This window comes from Phyllobates terribilis, unplaced genomic scaffold (genome assembly GCF_046119375.1).
Source record: "Phyllobates terribilis strain yellow unplaced genomic scaffold, ASM4611937v1 Scaffold_9__5_contigs__length_417890890, whole genome shotgun sequence".
Lineage (NCBI taxonomy): Eukaryota > Metazoa > Chordata > Amphibia > Anura > Dendrobatidae > Phyllobates > Phyllobates terribilis.
Window position 1 is genome coordinate 78848852 of NW_027362769.1, and position 16448 is coordinate 78865299.

Consider the following 16448-nt stretch of genomic DNA (forward strand, 5'->3'; position numbering starts at 1 on the left):
ATAACCCTTCCCGCCTCAGATTGTAATCTTGGTCCTCCTGTATAATAGTTGTTCCTAGTTGTCCTCTCCTCAGATTGTTATCTTGGTCCTGAGGAGGTCCTAACCTGGCTAATATTGCTGCAGTCACACAGCTGCCCAAGGGTTATTCCCAAGATAGGACGTTAGTACAGGGCCGTGCTCCACTACTTCCGGTTGGCCCATTAACAATAAATGGATCAGAGGTTTTCTGAAACTGGAAAACCCCTCAAGGGAATTTCTGGAACGAATTTCCTCTCAATAAGTAATATAGATGTGAAAGTAATAGTTCACAGATCATGTTATTAGCTCTGATGGACCACAAGGTCAGTTTTTTATATTACGTTTTACAAAAAAACAAGAGATATGCTTTATCTCTCTGTAGGATCCACAATTTTGGTAAAAAAAGAAAAACCTAAACCTAAAAAATTGCATCAACCTAAAACTTTGTATCTTAAATAAATCCAGTACATGTTTACCATGACTATATTTTTTCAATCAAAAATATATATACAGAATCATTGAGATCTAATCACTCAATAATAAAAAAAAAACTAATGCTTTTTTTAAATTAATTTAAAGAATCAAGCGGGACATGTACAATAAGGCTGAGGCACTTATCATATACTTCAATTTACTCCTTCCACAGCTTATACAGTGAATCACATAAGTAACCTAGTAGAATTCCTAATCGAAATTGACATTATGTCATGACCAAATAACCATATTGAATGAAGGACATTACCAATTAGTGTGTCTAGATATAGAGTACATTGCTCATGCTGCCCTAAGGAGTGTTTCACTATTAGGAGATGTCCACTGATGAAGCATGATGCGAAACGTATAAAAAATTATGAGCTAGCGACAATTATGTCACTCGGTCATTATCAGCCAGTGCGACATTGCTATAACAAAGTATTGATTGATTTTACAAATTGTAAGATCTAGTGATTTGCTGTAATGGCACGTTACTTCTCTATGTTTATCATGTTAGTTAAAAGGACAAGTAAATCAATGCAGATTCACAAGGAAATGTATTTAACATATTATTTAATATCTAATAGAACACTCAGGGTCCGCATAATTATATTTTAATGCTATAAAATGTGTTTTATGCTTCTTTATAGCGTTTATAATGAATCCCCCGAGATCAGTCTATAATGATGGTCCCACAGCTGGGAGCTATTAACAAAGCTGTAAATGGAGCTTTGAAGAGCGCCTGCTGAAGTACAAAATCCAAGCATATTAGTGCTTAAAAATCTAAGGGCATTACTGAAACCTATGTTAGTGACTTGTTGTGATAAGCACTACATATGTACATCCATATGCTCTGTGCTAAATCCTAAATATTGAGAAATATACTCACACATAGACCTGAAGTGTCTAAAACCTGACTTACAGCTCGTGCAGATGACTGTAGTTTCGGTTGTGATGCGTCAAAACATCGGATCAATGTTATTCAATGAGACCGTGCAAGTCTGATTTTTTTCCTCGGACCGAGTAGCCCGAGATAAAAAAATTGCGGCAGCCACGATTTGCCTCTGATAATCAGCCAACCAACTCTATGGGTCCATGAAAAAAATCAGACCGCACTCGGAAGATATCCAAGTGAGGTCCGATTTTCACGGACTGAGAGAATGGAGAAGATGAAGATTTTTTTTTTTAATTCTCCACATCAGAGAAAAACGGATCCCACGCTGATCAAACTCTGATCAGAGTCTGGTTAGCGTAATCAGATCGTTTTTCCCAGATGGAGAACACAGTCGTGTGACCCTAGCCTAAGTCATAGACTTGAGCTCTTTTCACACTTGCCTTCGTGTGTTCTTTTAGGATTCCTGTTCTTTTTACTGATATGTCGTCAAAAATACTGAAATATCAAAGAAATCCTTATTGGGATCAGTTTTTGTTTCCCAAATATCCATTTAAAAATGGAAATAGCATTCACACAGCACCAGAGGTGTATAAAAACCAAACAATGGTGGTAATGCCCAGCAGTATGCTGAGAGTTTAGGTATGGTTTAGTATTGACCAAAGTAGGGAGCTGATTACACCTGCATAACTGTTGGACAGTACTAATGCCCATTCTGTCCCAATTGAGTAGCACCACAGGTTCTAGCTACAGTATAACTGACCAGACAGAGCCTATGCCGCCCCACAGGGCTGCCACCAGGAATTTCAGGGCCCCATACTGCCAACATTTTCGGGCCCCCTTGAGACTCTGCCCAGGCTCCACCCCAGCTCCGCCTCCACCCCTCAAACCTTCCACAGTCCCACTGCCCAGTCTTGGAAAGAAAAACTCCACTTCTGCACCACGTCCTCACCTTACATTAACACACATTAACAGTTCTCATCGAACACCAGATCACATACATAGCCATCAGATTTTATTTTGACCAAAATATTTTTTAAGCCGCCACCATGACAAGGTACACTCTTTTAGCAGGACCCTATTCTACTCTAACCTATTAAACATTTCTTAAACGATCTCATACTCTTTTTAGGTATATTTTTCTTTAAGGGAATATGTCACATACATTTTTTAAAATGACCAATAATATTACACACAAGGGACAAATACCGTCACACCATGGTCGGACCACATATTACCACCACATAGTAACTGAATAATACCATATACAAGGGACAAATACCATCACACATGCCCGGACCACATATTACCACCACATAGTGACCAAATAATACCACATACAAGGAACAAATACTGCCACGCCATGACCAGACCACATAATTACCGAATAAAACCACATACTAGGAACAAATACCTCCACACTATGAGCAGACCACATATAACCACCATATAGTTACCGAATACTACAATACTGATCATTAATAAAAAAACAGCAATAATATTATTAGAAGTGCCATTATACACAGGAGCTCTGTACATAGTATACAGTGTGAAAAACACAAGAGAAAACTGAGTGTACAGCATATAGAAAAGGGCTTTATTAATAGAAGTATAAGTATAAATACATCATATTACATATATAAAAAATAGATACAGATAGGGAGACGATACAGAACCGCGGAAGTACATAGCAGTTATCCGCAGCTAACCATTGTAGCAGGATAATGTGGAGAAAAGGGGGGAGGGGAAGGGAAAGAGCGACCCTAAATTTCGCAAATCCGCTTTATCAAGAGGCTCGCAGGTCCCATCTCGGTCTGCTCCTGCCTTGTCCCCTGGCCCCCTCTTTGAGCGTCCCTTGGCTACTTTACTGGTGAGTGTATCTGACATTAGGGACTACATCTACTCTGACCCCATTAGGGGGATAATAAGGGACATGTATCCATCACTACTTGAAGTATTGGTATCCTTGTGCATATACCTCCCCCATCTTGCCATCTGATATGTTTTAGTACATACTATTTAGGGTCGCTCTTTCCCTTCCCCTCCCCCCTTTTCTCCACATTATCCTGCTACAATGGTTAGCTGCGGATAACTGCTATGTACTTCCGCGGTTCTGTATCGTCTCCCTATCTGTATCTATTTTTTATATATGTAATATGATGTATTTATACTTATACTTCTATTAATAAAGCCCTTTTCTATATGCTGTACACTCAGTTTTCTCTTGTGTTTTTCATATTTATCGTGAGTTAGCAATCTTTTGTGTGACTATGGGGTGTGAGTTGTGGCTCTTCCGCACTCCATCCTCGTGATTCTCATTATGCTGGCCGAAGTGTTTATCATAGTATACAGTGTATAGGGTAAGTGTACAGGTAATACAGTGATCACCAGTGACATTATACACAGGTGCTCTGTATATAGTGTATAGGTAATACAGTGATCACCGCTGACATTATACACAGGAGCTCTGCATATAGTGTCAGTGTACAGGTAATACAGTGATCAGCAGTGACATTATACACAGGACCTCTGTATATAGTGTCAGTGTACAGGTAATACAGCGATCACCGGTGACATTATACACAGGAGCTCTGTATATAGTGTATAGTCTACAGGTAATACAGGGATTACCAGTGACATTATACACAGAAGCTCTGTGTATAGTGTACGGGTAATACAAGGATCACCTGTGACATTATACACTGGAGCTCTGTACATAGTATATAGTGTATAGTGTGAGTGTATTGATAACACACTGACTCGCCGGTGTCGTCTCTAGGTGATGTCCTTCATCCACCGCAAAGCGCCATCATTTCTTCCAGCCAGCACTCGTATCTGCATAAAATAACACAGTTATCTAGAGCACCACTTCCAGAGCACATTCTCCAACTTCTACACTACGCAGCTGAATACAAACGTGCACCCACCATTAATATATAATTAGTTATTATGCAACCCACCATTCCAATTATAAATTGTAATCCACCACTGTGCCCCACTAACTATAAATAGCCACTTTCCCCACCCAATAAATATACAAATTAATTAGAACCTGTACTCTTTACCCTAATTCATTACCAGTCACCCTCCGTCATCTTCAACACCCCCCACTCTGTACCTCCCACTCCCCCGATTCATTATATTTACATGCCCCCCTCCGCCCCAATTAATTAATTATGTCATGTCCTCTCTCCCACAGTCCCACTGCCCAGTCTTGGAAAGAAAAACTCCACTTCTGCACCACGTCCTCACCTTACATTAACACACATTAACAGTTCTCATCGAACACCAGATCACATACATAGCCATCAGATTTTATTTTGACCAAAATATTTTTTTCAGCCGCCACCATGACAAGGTACACTCTTTTAGCAGGACCCTATTCTACTCTAACCTATTAAACATTTCTTAAACGATCTCATACTCTTTTTAGGTATATTTTTCTTTAAGGGAATATGTCACATACATTTTTTAAAATGACCAATAATATTACACACAAGGGACAAATACCGTCACACCATGGTCGGACCACATATTACCACCACATAGTAACTGAATAATACCATATACAAGGGACAAATACCATCACACATGCCCGGACTACATATTACCACCACATAGTGACCAAATAATACCACATACAAGGAACAAATACTGCCACGCCATGACCAGACCACATAATTACCGAATAAAACCACATACTAGGAACAAATACCTCCACACTATGAGCAGACCACATATAACCACCATATAGTTACCGAATACTACAATACTGATCATTAATAAAAAAACAGCAATAATATTATTAGAAGTGCCATTATACACAGGAGCTCTATACATAGTATACAGTGTGAAAAACACAAGAGAAAACTGAGTGTACAGCATATAGAAAAGGGCTTTATTAATAGAAGTATAAGTATAAATACATCATATTACATATATAAAAAATAATACATAAGGGGGGAGGGGAAGGGAAAGAGCGACCCTAAATTTCGCAAATCCGCTTTATCAAGAGGCTCGCAGGTCCCATCTCGGTCTGCTCCTGCCTTGTCCCCTGGCCCCCTCTTTGAGCGTCCCTTGGCTACTTTACTGGTGAGTGTATCTGACATTAGGGACTACATCTACTCTGACCCCATTAGAGGGATAATAAGGGACATGTATCCATCACTACTTGAAGTATTGGTATCCTTGTGCATATACCTCCCCCATCTTGCCATCTGATATGTTTTAGTACATACTATTTAGGGTCGCTCTTTCCCTTCCCCTCCCCCCTTTTCTCCACATTATCCTGCTACAATGGTTAGCTGCGGATAACTGCTATGTACTTCCGCGGTTCTGTATCGTCTCCCTATCTGTATCTATTTTTTATATATGTAATATGATGTATTTATACTTATACTTCTATTAATAAAGCCCTTTTCTATATGCTGTACACTCAGTTTTCTCTTGTGTTTTTCATATTTATCGTGAGTTAGCAATCTTTTGTGTGACTATGGGGTGTGAGTTGTGGCTCTTCCGCACTCCATCCTCGTGATTCTCATTATGCTGGCCGAAGTGTTTATCATAGTATACAGTGTATAGGGTAAGTGTACAGGTAATACAGTGATCACCAGTGACATTATACACAGGTGCTCTGTATATAGTGTATAGGTAATACAGTGATCACCGCTGACATTATACACAGGAGCTCTGCATATAGTGTCAGTGTACAGGTAATACAGTGATCAGCAGTGACATTATACACAGGACCTCTGTATATAGTGTCAGTGTACAGGTAATACAGCGATCACCGGTGACATTATACACAGGAGCTCTGTATATAGTGTATAGTCTACAGGTAATACAGGGATTACCAGTGACATTATACACAGAAGCTCTGTGTATAGTGTACGGGTAATACAAGGATCACCTGTGACATTATACACTGGAGCTCTGTACATAGTATATAGTGTATAGTGTGAGTGTATTGATAACACACTGACTCGCCGGTGTCGTCTCTAGGTGATGTCCTTCATCCACCGCAAAGCGCCATCATTTCTTCCAGCCAGCACTCATATCTGCATAAAATAACACAGTTATCTAGAGCACCACTTCCAGAGCACATTCTCCAACTTCTACACTACGCAGCTGAATACAAACGTGCACCCACCATTAATATATAATTAGTTATTATGCAACCCACCATTCCAATTATAAATTGTAATCCACCACTGTGCCCCACTAACTATAAATAGCCACTTTCCCCACCCAATAAATATACAAATTAATTAGAACCTGTACTCTTTACCCTAATTCATTACCAGTCACCCTCCGTCATCTTCAACACCCCCCACTCTGTACCTCCCACTCCCCCGATTCATTATATTTACATGCCCCCCTCCACCCCAATTAATTATGTCATGTCCTCTCTCCCACCCCCACCCTATATTCATCATAATTTACTCTCCCCCACCCTCAATTCATTATCATTTTTTCTCCCCCTCCATTTGCTCTCCCCACCCCACGTTCAGTTCATCATTTGCTGTCCCCATCCCCCACCCTCAATTCATTATTATTTGCGCTCCCCCACCCTCAATTCATTATTTGCTCTCCCCATCTCTGACTTCCAATTCATCATTTTCTCTCCGCACCCTCCACCTCCAATTCATCATTTGTTCTCCCCTCCCCCACTCCCAATTCGTCATTTGCTCTCCCCACCCTCCACCTCCAATTCATCATTTGCTCTCCCCTCCCCACTCCCAATTCGTGATTTGCTCTCCCCACCCCCACTCCCAATTCATTATTTGCTCTCCACCTCACTTCCAATTCGTCATTTGCTCTCCCCACCCCAAGCTCCCAATTCATCATTTGCTTTCCCCCTACTGCCAATTCATCATTTGCTCTCTCCACCCCCCAATTCATCATTTGCTTTCCCCACCTCCCACTCCCAATTCATAATTTGCTCTCCTCCCACTCCCAATTCATCATTTATTCTCTCCACCCCCAGTCCCAATTTGTCATTTGCTCTCCCCACCCCCGACTCCCAATTCATTTTTTGCTCTCCCCCTCACTTCCAATTCGTCATTTGCTCTCCCCACCCCAAACTCACAATTCATCATTTGCTTTCCCCACCCCCGCTCCTAATTCATCATTTGCTTTCTCCCTACTCCCAATTCATCATTTGCTCTCCCCACTCCCAATTCGTCATTTGCTTTCCCCACCCCCCACTCCCAATTCATTATTTGCTCTCTCCCTCACTCCCAATTTATCATTTTCTCTCCCAACCCTCACTCCCAATTCATCTTTTGCTCTTCCCACCCCCCACTCCCAATTCATCATTTGCTCTCCCCATCTCCCACTGCCAATTCGTCATTTGCTTTCCCTAACCCCCACTCCTAATTCGTCATTTGCTCTCAAAATTCATCATTTGCTCTCCCCCCCACTTCCAATTCATCGTTTTCTTTCCCCCCTCACAACCAATTCTTCATTTGCTCTCCCCACCTCCCACTCCCAATTCGTCATTTGCTCTCCCCTCCCCCCACTCCTAATTTGTCATTTGCTCTACCCACCCCCCACTCCCAATTAGTCACTTGCTCTCAAAATTCGTCATTTGCTCTCCCCTCCATCCAATTCATCATTTGCTCTTCCCCTTCACTCCCAATTCGTCACTTGCTCTCCCCACCCCGAACTCCCAATTCGTCATTTGCTCTCCCCACTCCCAATTCATCATTTGCTCTCCCCCCCTCCCCTCCCAATTCATCATTTGCTCTCCCCAAGACCATTTCATTAATTCTATTTAAAAAAAAAGTTTTATATACTTACCTGTCATACGATCCCCTACAGCTCCACTTCTGGACTGGAATCCTCGCGCTGGATGCCACTTGCACGTCTCAGAGGAGGAGGAGGCACTCCCTTGGAGCTGCACTGCCATTCAGTTTTGATGGCTGTGAGAGCTCCAATGCTCGCTGCGCCAAGATGTACACCGCCGGCGGCGGGGCTCTGTCACACGATACTCTGGGGCCCGGTGAGCAGTAGCATAAGAGGTGGGGGTCCTGACAGGGCCTCTCTCTTTACTTCTGTTCACCGGGCCCCATACAGCAATAAGCGCAGTAATGCCCTGATGGCGGCCCTGGCCTCCTACAAGATGAAAACAGTAATGCCTAGCAACAGAGGCCGACATTACTGGAGCAGGTCTGGCCAGAGATTTAACAGTCTTCAAACTGAAAAAGATGTGAGAAAGATCATATAAAATGAGGACTTCAAAAAGCAAGAAAAAAAATAAGCCTTCTGTGAAATAGATATAGAATTCAGTGTCTCAATGAGGATAAAATAAATGAAAGTAGTGCTTTAAAGGCTAAAGGCACCCAAGACATGGAAAAATGATTTTTACACCTTTAGGTAATACAATTTCACTAACTTTCAGTCTGCAATTTTCATTCCTTCATTCATTTCCAGATTCCTGATATGCAGCTTGTAGCCTCATCCATGTTTTAGATTTTTCTCTTGTGGAATATCTCTATGGCTACGTTCCCACAATGAGCTTTTGATGTTGCAGATTTTCTGCACCATTTCTGCACCTCACCAAAAACTCATTGTGGCAATATAGCCTACCAGTAATACATGCTGGATATGGGGTCTATGTGTATCTAAGGTACTGTTTTCTTCACTTTCTTTAATATGTCAACACAATTATTTTCTCTAAATGGGCTTTCCTCCTTTAGCCTGTTTTCTATGCACTCCATAAGAACTTTTAGATACTTTCTCTCCTCTCCACTTCAGATCTGTGTATACCTCCCTTTATCTCAACACTAAAAGAAGGGAGCAGAGAGCATCAGAACCAGGAGCTCTGACAGATTTGTATCAGTTTTGCAAAGCACTGAGCTAGATAAATGACTTACTGTATAAGCCTATTCACACAAATATAGCTAAAAGAAGGGGAGTGAAAAAATATACATCTTCATTAGGGAAATATAAACAAAATTGTTTTCAATAAAAAACGCACAGTGAGCAAACACTAAAGGCAGCACAAAACAACAGGAGGGGAGGAGGTAGATGCAGTAAGTATAATACATAAGCAGCACCAAAAAACTAGGTAACTAGCTAATAAAATAGTGTCCGACAATCCGTAAGTATAGTATAGGGCTGCAAATCGTAATCACAGAAGAAAGAACACATACTGAACACAGCAAATCATATATATAAACTTAAGGGATAGAGGTAGATACCGTGAAAAAATAGTGATTTATATTTGCTTGGAAAGTAAATGGCAGACCATTCGGAATGAGACAGAAGAACCAAAAAGAGAACACCCAACATGTGGTCAAAAGAAAATCTGGAACATACAGTACAGACCAAAAGTTTGGACACACCTTCTCATTTAAAGATTTTTCTGTATTTTCATGGCTTTGAAAATTGTGCATTCACACTGAAGGCATCAAAACTATGAATTAACACATGTGGAATTATATACTTAACAAAAAAGTGTGAAACTGCTGAAAATATGTCTTATATTCTAGGTTCTTCAAAGTAGCCACCTTTTGCTTTGATGACTGCTTTGCACACTCTTGGCATTCTCTTGATGAGCTTCAAGAGGTAGTCACCGGAAATAGTTTTCACTTCACAGGTGTGCCCTGTCAGGTTTAATAAGTGGGATTTCTTGCCTTATAAATGGGGTTGGGACCATCAGTTGTGTTGTGCAGAAGTCTGGTGGATACACAGCTGATAGTCCTACTGAATAGACTGTTAGAATTTGAATTATGGCAAGTAAAAAGCAGCTAAGTAAAGAAAAACGAGTGGCCGTCATTACTTTAAGAAATGAAGGTCAGTCAGTCTGAAAAATTGGGAAAACTTTGAAAGTGTCCCCAAGTGCAGTTGCAAAAAACATCAAGCACTACAAAGAAACTGGCTCACATGAGGACCGCCCCAGGAAAGGAAGACCAAGAGTCACCTCTGCTTCTGAGGATAAGTTTATCCGAGTTACCAGCCTCAGAAATTGCAGGTTAACAGCAGCTCAGATTAGAGACCAGGTCAATGCCACACAGAGTTCTAGCAGCAGACACATCTCTTCAACAACTGTTAATAGGAGACTTTGTGCAGCAGGCCTTCATGGTAAAATAGCTGCTAGGAAACCACTGCTAAAGACAGGCAACAAGCAGAAGAGACTTGTTTGGGCTAAAGAACACAAGGAATGGACATTAGACCAGTGGAAATCTGTGCTTTGGTCTGATGAGTCCAAATTTGAGATCTTTGGTTCCAACCACCGTGTCTTTGTGCGACGCAGAAAAGGTGAACGCATGGACTCTACATGCCTGGTTCCCACAGTGAAGCATAGAGGAGGAGGTGTGATGGTGTGGGGGTGCTTTGCTGGTGACACTGTTGGGGATTTATTCAAAATTGAAGGCATACTGAACCAGCATGGCTACCACAGCATCTTGCAGCGGCATGCTATTCCATCTGGTTTGCGTTTAGTTGGACCATCATTTATTTTTCAACAGGACAATGACCCCAAACACACCTCCAGGCTGTGTAAGGGCTATTTGACCAAGAAAGAGAGTGATGGGGTGCTACGCCAGATGACCTGACCTCCACAGTCACCAGACCTGAACCCAATCGAGATGGTTTGGGGTGAGCTGGACCGCAGAGTGAAGGCAAAAGGGCCAACAAGTGCTAAGCATCTCTGGGAACTCCTTCAAGATTGTTGGAAGACCATTTCCAGTGACTACCTCTTGAAGCTCATCAAGAGAATGGCAAGAGTGTGCAAAGCAGTCATCAAAGCAAAAGGTGGCTACTTTGAAGAACCTAGAATATAAGACATATTTTCAGTTGTTTCACACTTTTTTGTTAAGTATATAATTCCACATGTGATAATTCATAGTTTTGATGCCTTCAGTGTGAATGTACAATTTTCAAAGTCAAGAAAATACAGAAAAATCTTTAAATGAGAAGGTGTGTCCAAACTTTTGGTCTGTACTGTAGGTTGATGAAATAAAAGACCTTTATTGAAAAAACACTGGTATATGGTGGCACTACTGAAGAAGAGTGCCCGCACTTACGTATAAAATATACAAAACGTAATAAATTATATATATAGATCAAGGACCACACAGGTAACAAGATAATTTGTATATCACATTTGGTGCATACAACAATGGCACAAGACTGCCACCAGTATGGAGTATATAATATGCTAATGCTAAAAAGAGCAGATAACACGATATATCAAAGTGAGAAGCCAACATAGAAGGCAAACAAGTCCAGGTATATATAGATGGTAGGGTACACACTTTGATATCACCATGGAGTACACAATAGAAAGATAGATTAATTTATAGATACAGTTTTGCTCAAAAGTTTACATACGCCGGCCTGTCATGTGCCCCTAACAGTCGCGGGTGAAATCGCAATCCACCCGCGGCTGTCAATCTCTGACAGCAGCATTTAACATCGCCGCGCCGGAAGCGCGTCACTAGTCCCACTCATCGGTGCCAGTGTCACATGACCGTGGGTCACTGATGGGTTGACATGACAACCCGGGGTCTGCAGGATACCCCTACGGTTGTCATTCCCAGGATACTGTGAGCACGTCGGCGCTCATAGCAAGTGAGCTACACACAGCAGGGCTGAAGATCGCAACTTCTAGTCTCCCATGGACAATATTGAAGCAAGTGAAAATTAAAAAAAATGTTTTTAAAAATATGAAAAATTATAATGAAATATTAAATATTTAAAAATATAAAAGTTCAAATCACCCCCTTTTCACCTCATTCAAAATAAAACAATTAGAAAAAAATCACATATTTGGTATCGCTGAGTTCAGAATCGCCCGATCTATCAATATATAAAAAGAATTAATCGGATCGGTAAACGGCGTAATGAGAAAAAAAATCAAAACGCCAGAATTACGTTTTTTTTGGTCGCCGCAACTTTGCAATAAAACGCAAGAACAGATCGTATCTACCCCAAAATGGTATCAATAAAAACATCAGCTAGGCGCGCAAAAAATAAGCCCCAGATCGTGAAAAATAGAGACGCTACGGGTCTTGGGAAATGGCGACATTTTTTTTTTTTTCAAACTTTGGATTTTTTTCCCCCCACTTAAATGAAAAAGAACCTATACATGTTTAGTATCTATGAACCCATAATGATCTGGAGAATCATAATGGCAGGTCAGTTTTAGCATTTAGTGAGCATGGTAAAAAAATAAAATAAAATTGGGGAATTGTACTTTTTTTGCAATTTCACCGCACTTTCACTGCACACGGTTTTCCAGTATACTATATGGTAAAACCAATGGTGTTGTTCAAAAGTACAAGTCGTCCTGCAAAAAAAAAAGCCATCAGACGGTCATATTGACTGAAAAATAAAAAAGTTATGGCTCTGGGAAGACAGGCAGCAAAACACGAAAACGTAAAAACCCAAGATCGTGAAGGGGTTAATAGTGTCATTATACATTTTTGGGGTGTATTATGTGGATATGAGGTTCTCTCATTATGATGTGCGCTATTTTTTGGCTGACAATTGCCTCTAGATAAATGACTTGCAGGCTCTGCTGTGACGCAGAATAATGGCAGGAAATTTTTAATGAAGACTATTTAGAAGGTTTGCATTTAGGAAGCAAATGAACAGTAAAATATATATGTATAGATATACATATATACATCTATGCAGATGTATATTTATATATATATATATTTATGCAAATGTGTAGATTTTAAATTATTTTAGATTACAAAAACTGTAGCATACTGTGTTAAGTACTGGTACATACACTACAATTAATACATAAATGAAAAATTATATTTAAAAAAGCCTGTAATGCAGGAATCCTGCACCCTGAACACTCTATTTCAGGCCTAGAGAAATTAACAATAACTTGCATATTTTCATTCATCACAAACCATCTAAACAGTCATAAAAATATCCTATATTTCAGTGTCCTGAGTGGAGATGATGGAAATAAAGCAGAATGTTAAAACACGTATAAGTAGATAAATAGTCGCAGCTGTCAATCCATTTTATCGACTGACAAGCATCAAATTATTATCGAACTTTACACCCCACAGCAAGAGTCACAAAAGTCATAAATATCTAAAGCAAATATATAAATCTTTATTGAAAAAAATCTCACATAAGAATAAAGAATAAAATAGTTACAACATTTCACGGTAGAAATTTTTATGCAGAGAAAGGTGCAGAGCGCTCCTCGGAACAAAGATATGAAAAATAGAATGTGATGTTTTCATACGATTCTACTACGGTAACTTACTGTGTGATTTGCTTCTAAGGGGTAAGGAATATCGCAGGGGGTCACCCACCACCGTTTCCCCGCAGCTTTGTCAAGAGGTGAAGTCATATGGACCAAACTGATATTTCTATATATAGATGGTAAAATCCAAGAAGAGGTTGGAAGAGTAAATTACCGGGATATTAGCATGCCACATGAGGTTCTAGTACAGAACATGTCCACATCGCGAGACCCCTTAAGGCCATACTTGACTTTAGTGACGCCGACAAGCTGCAAATACAACAGCATATTTTCTAAGATAGTTGATAGGAAAAGAATACCCTGCTTGCCAAAAAATACCTTTTTAAATAGGGCTACCCCAACCACCAAAGAATTAATTTAACAGTGAACTCTCCATTTATACAGAACCTACTTCTTTTATTTGCATCATAAGTTTTTTTTCTATTATTACACAGACAGGAGATATAATCAAAAAGGCCTAATAGCTGATTTCTGAATAAATCTGTAAGAATTATTTGCATCTTCTGAATATCTCCCAATTAAGAGTTAACTCCAAAAAAAACATTGGATTTTTTTTATTTTTTTTGCATATGTGAAAAAGCGGACACAAGGACCAAAAATGGATGAAAATCGGATCACTGACGGAGTACAGTCCTCTTTCTCTTGTATGTAAAAAAAAAGACCTGGTATCTGGATATTAGGTATTAAATTGCACCAAAAACCGTCTTACCTGCCTTTCACCATGTTTATTATGTGTCATAACCACTTTTAAACTATGCGCCAAAATTATGGTGCAAATTTCAGGCAAAAAGCGAGAGAGTAAACTTTGACTAGACAGGAAGCATCACATTATGGTCAGAATTAGATTTGCAGGGAAAAAATAAGATGAGTACCCTTTCATTTGTTTGCTCCTTATTTTTTTTTACATCCACAGCTGTGTTTAAGTTTATAAATTGGACAACCCCTTTAAGGATGCCTCCTCCATGGATTTTAAATAGGGGTAATTTTTGTTAGGAATTTTACAAAGCAAAAAGAAAAGATCAAAGATCCCAACTTCAATACATTTTATAAGAATGGCTTGAAAGTTTTGAATTAATACAACCTCTTTGAAGCTAACATTTCCAATGTCACGAGCCATTGACATTCAATAAACCTGAGTGCTTTTGCTAGATTGCTTCCTCATCAACTAGGTTTCAACATACAAAAATGATGCGAAATGGGCCTCAATTTCATCCTGTCTTTCTCTATCCTTGCCATCCTGATATATCTATTTCTTAAAAGGAAATCTGTCACCAGATTTTTGCCAGCTAATCTGAAAGCAACATAATGTAGGGGCAGAGACCCTGATTCCAGTGGTGTCACTTACTGGGCTCCTTACTGTAGTTTTCATAAAATAACTATTTTATCAACAAGAGATTATCACTAAAGGACCAATAAATCTGCTGTCATGTAGTCCTGCATATTCATGAGCTCTGTATATTCCCACCCTCACCACCGATTGGCAGCTTTTTGATTATGCACAGTGTACAAGCTGCCAATCAGTGATGTGGCAGAATTATAAACAGGTCAGTATTTAGAGAACTACTAGATCTGCAGCAGATAAAACAATAATTTTATCAAAACTCCAGCAAGCTGCTCAATAAGTGGTACTTCACTGGGATCAGGGTCTCTGCCCCTACCTTATGCTGCTCTCAGATGGGGTAGCAAAACCCTGGTGACTGATTCTTTTTAAGGGACAGGTGTTGAACTGATAGGTTGTTAAGCCAGGATATACAGTAATTCAATCAATGGCTAATGAGCAGCCCGGAGAACAATCACTTATACAGCCAACTGTTTTCCATCTGATTCATTCAGTTACAATTTTTCATAAGATCATTCTAATGAGTGATGAATTATAATTATACTATATAATTATGGTATATATAATAAGCAGATACCCTGCAGTAAATAAATAAACAGCAATAGTGCTTGAAAATAACATAGGGTGCTTAGTTAACATAATTTTGATCAAAAAAACTTAAAAGTCATCCCACCACATCATGGTGACCTTATTCGGGCCGGTCCTAACCTCTAGTATTGAAAACTTACCATTTGTCAAGTGACGTACATGTGGATAAGGGCTGAGAAGGACTGAAACCCAGCTAGTGAACACTCAGTCTTGGGGAACTACAAGAATATAATGTCCAACTCAAAGAAAAAGGAGGCCACACCTTTATTTGCACAGAGTGCAAAAAAACTGCAACAAAAAAACTAAAAAGATGAACTGGAACATAAGTTGGTGTGCATGCAGAATGTAGGCGCATGCTCACACTTATCCACATGTACGTCACTTGACAAATGATAAGATTTTAATACTAGAGGTTAGGACCGTCCCGAATAGGGTCACCATAACGTGGTGGGATGGCTTTTAAGTTTTTTTTATCAAAATTATGTTAACTAAGCACTCGATATTATTTTCTTGCATTATTGCTATTTATTTATTTACTGCAGGGTATATGCTTATTATGTTTTTATTCTAGGTTTTTTCTGTTTAGTGGCCAGTGTGAACATGCGACTACTCGCTGCATGCACTCCAACTCATATTCCAGTTCATCTCTTTAGGTTTTTATATAATTATACATACCATAATTATACTACTGTATAATTCACCAATGAATGATGAATTATACATTAGTTTATCAAGATGCTGTGTTTAGATGCCTTATGTTTTGCATATAATACATTGCCAATAACAATCTTTGTGGCCATACACACAAAATTCTTATCCAACTTTAGTTTGTCCCATCGATAGAAGTACCTTTAGGCATATCACATAGATTTCTATGTATTTTGTTATATCTT

At 39.6% G+C, this 16448-nt stretch overlaps 1 protein-coding gene across 2 annotated transcripts in view; it reads left to right on the top strand.

Annotated features, from left to right (window-relative positions):
- VWC2L (von Willebrand factor C domain containing 2 like) overlaps window positions 1-16448 on the top strand; it is a 322838-nt gene that overhangs the window by 167497 nt on the left and 138893 nt on the right. The window lies entirely within an intron of this gene.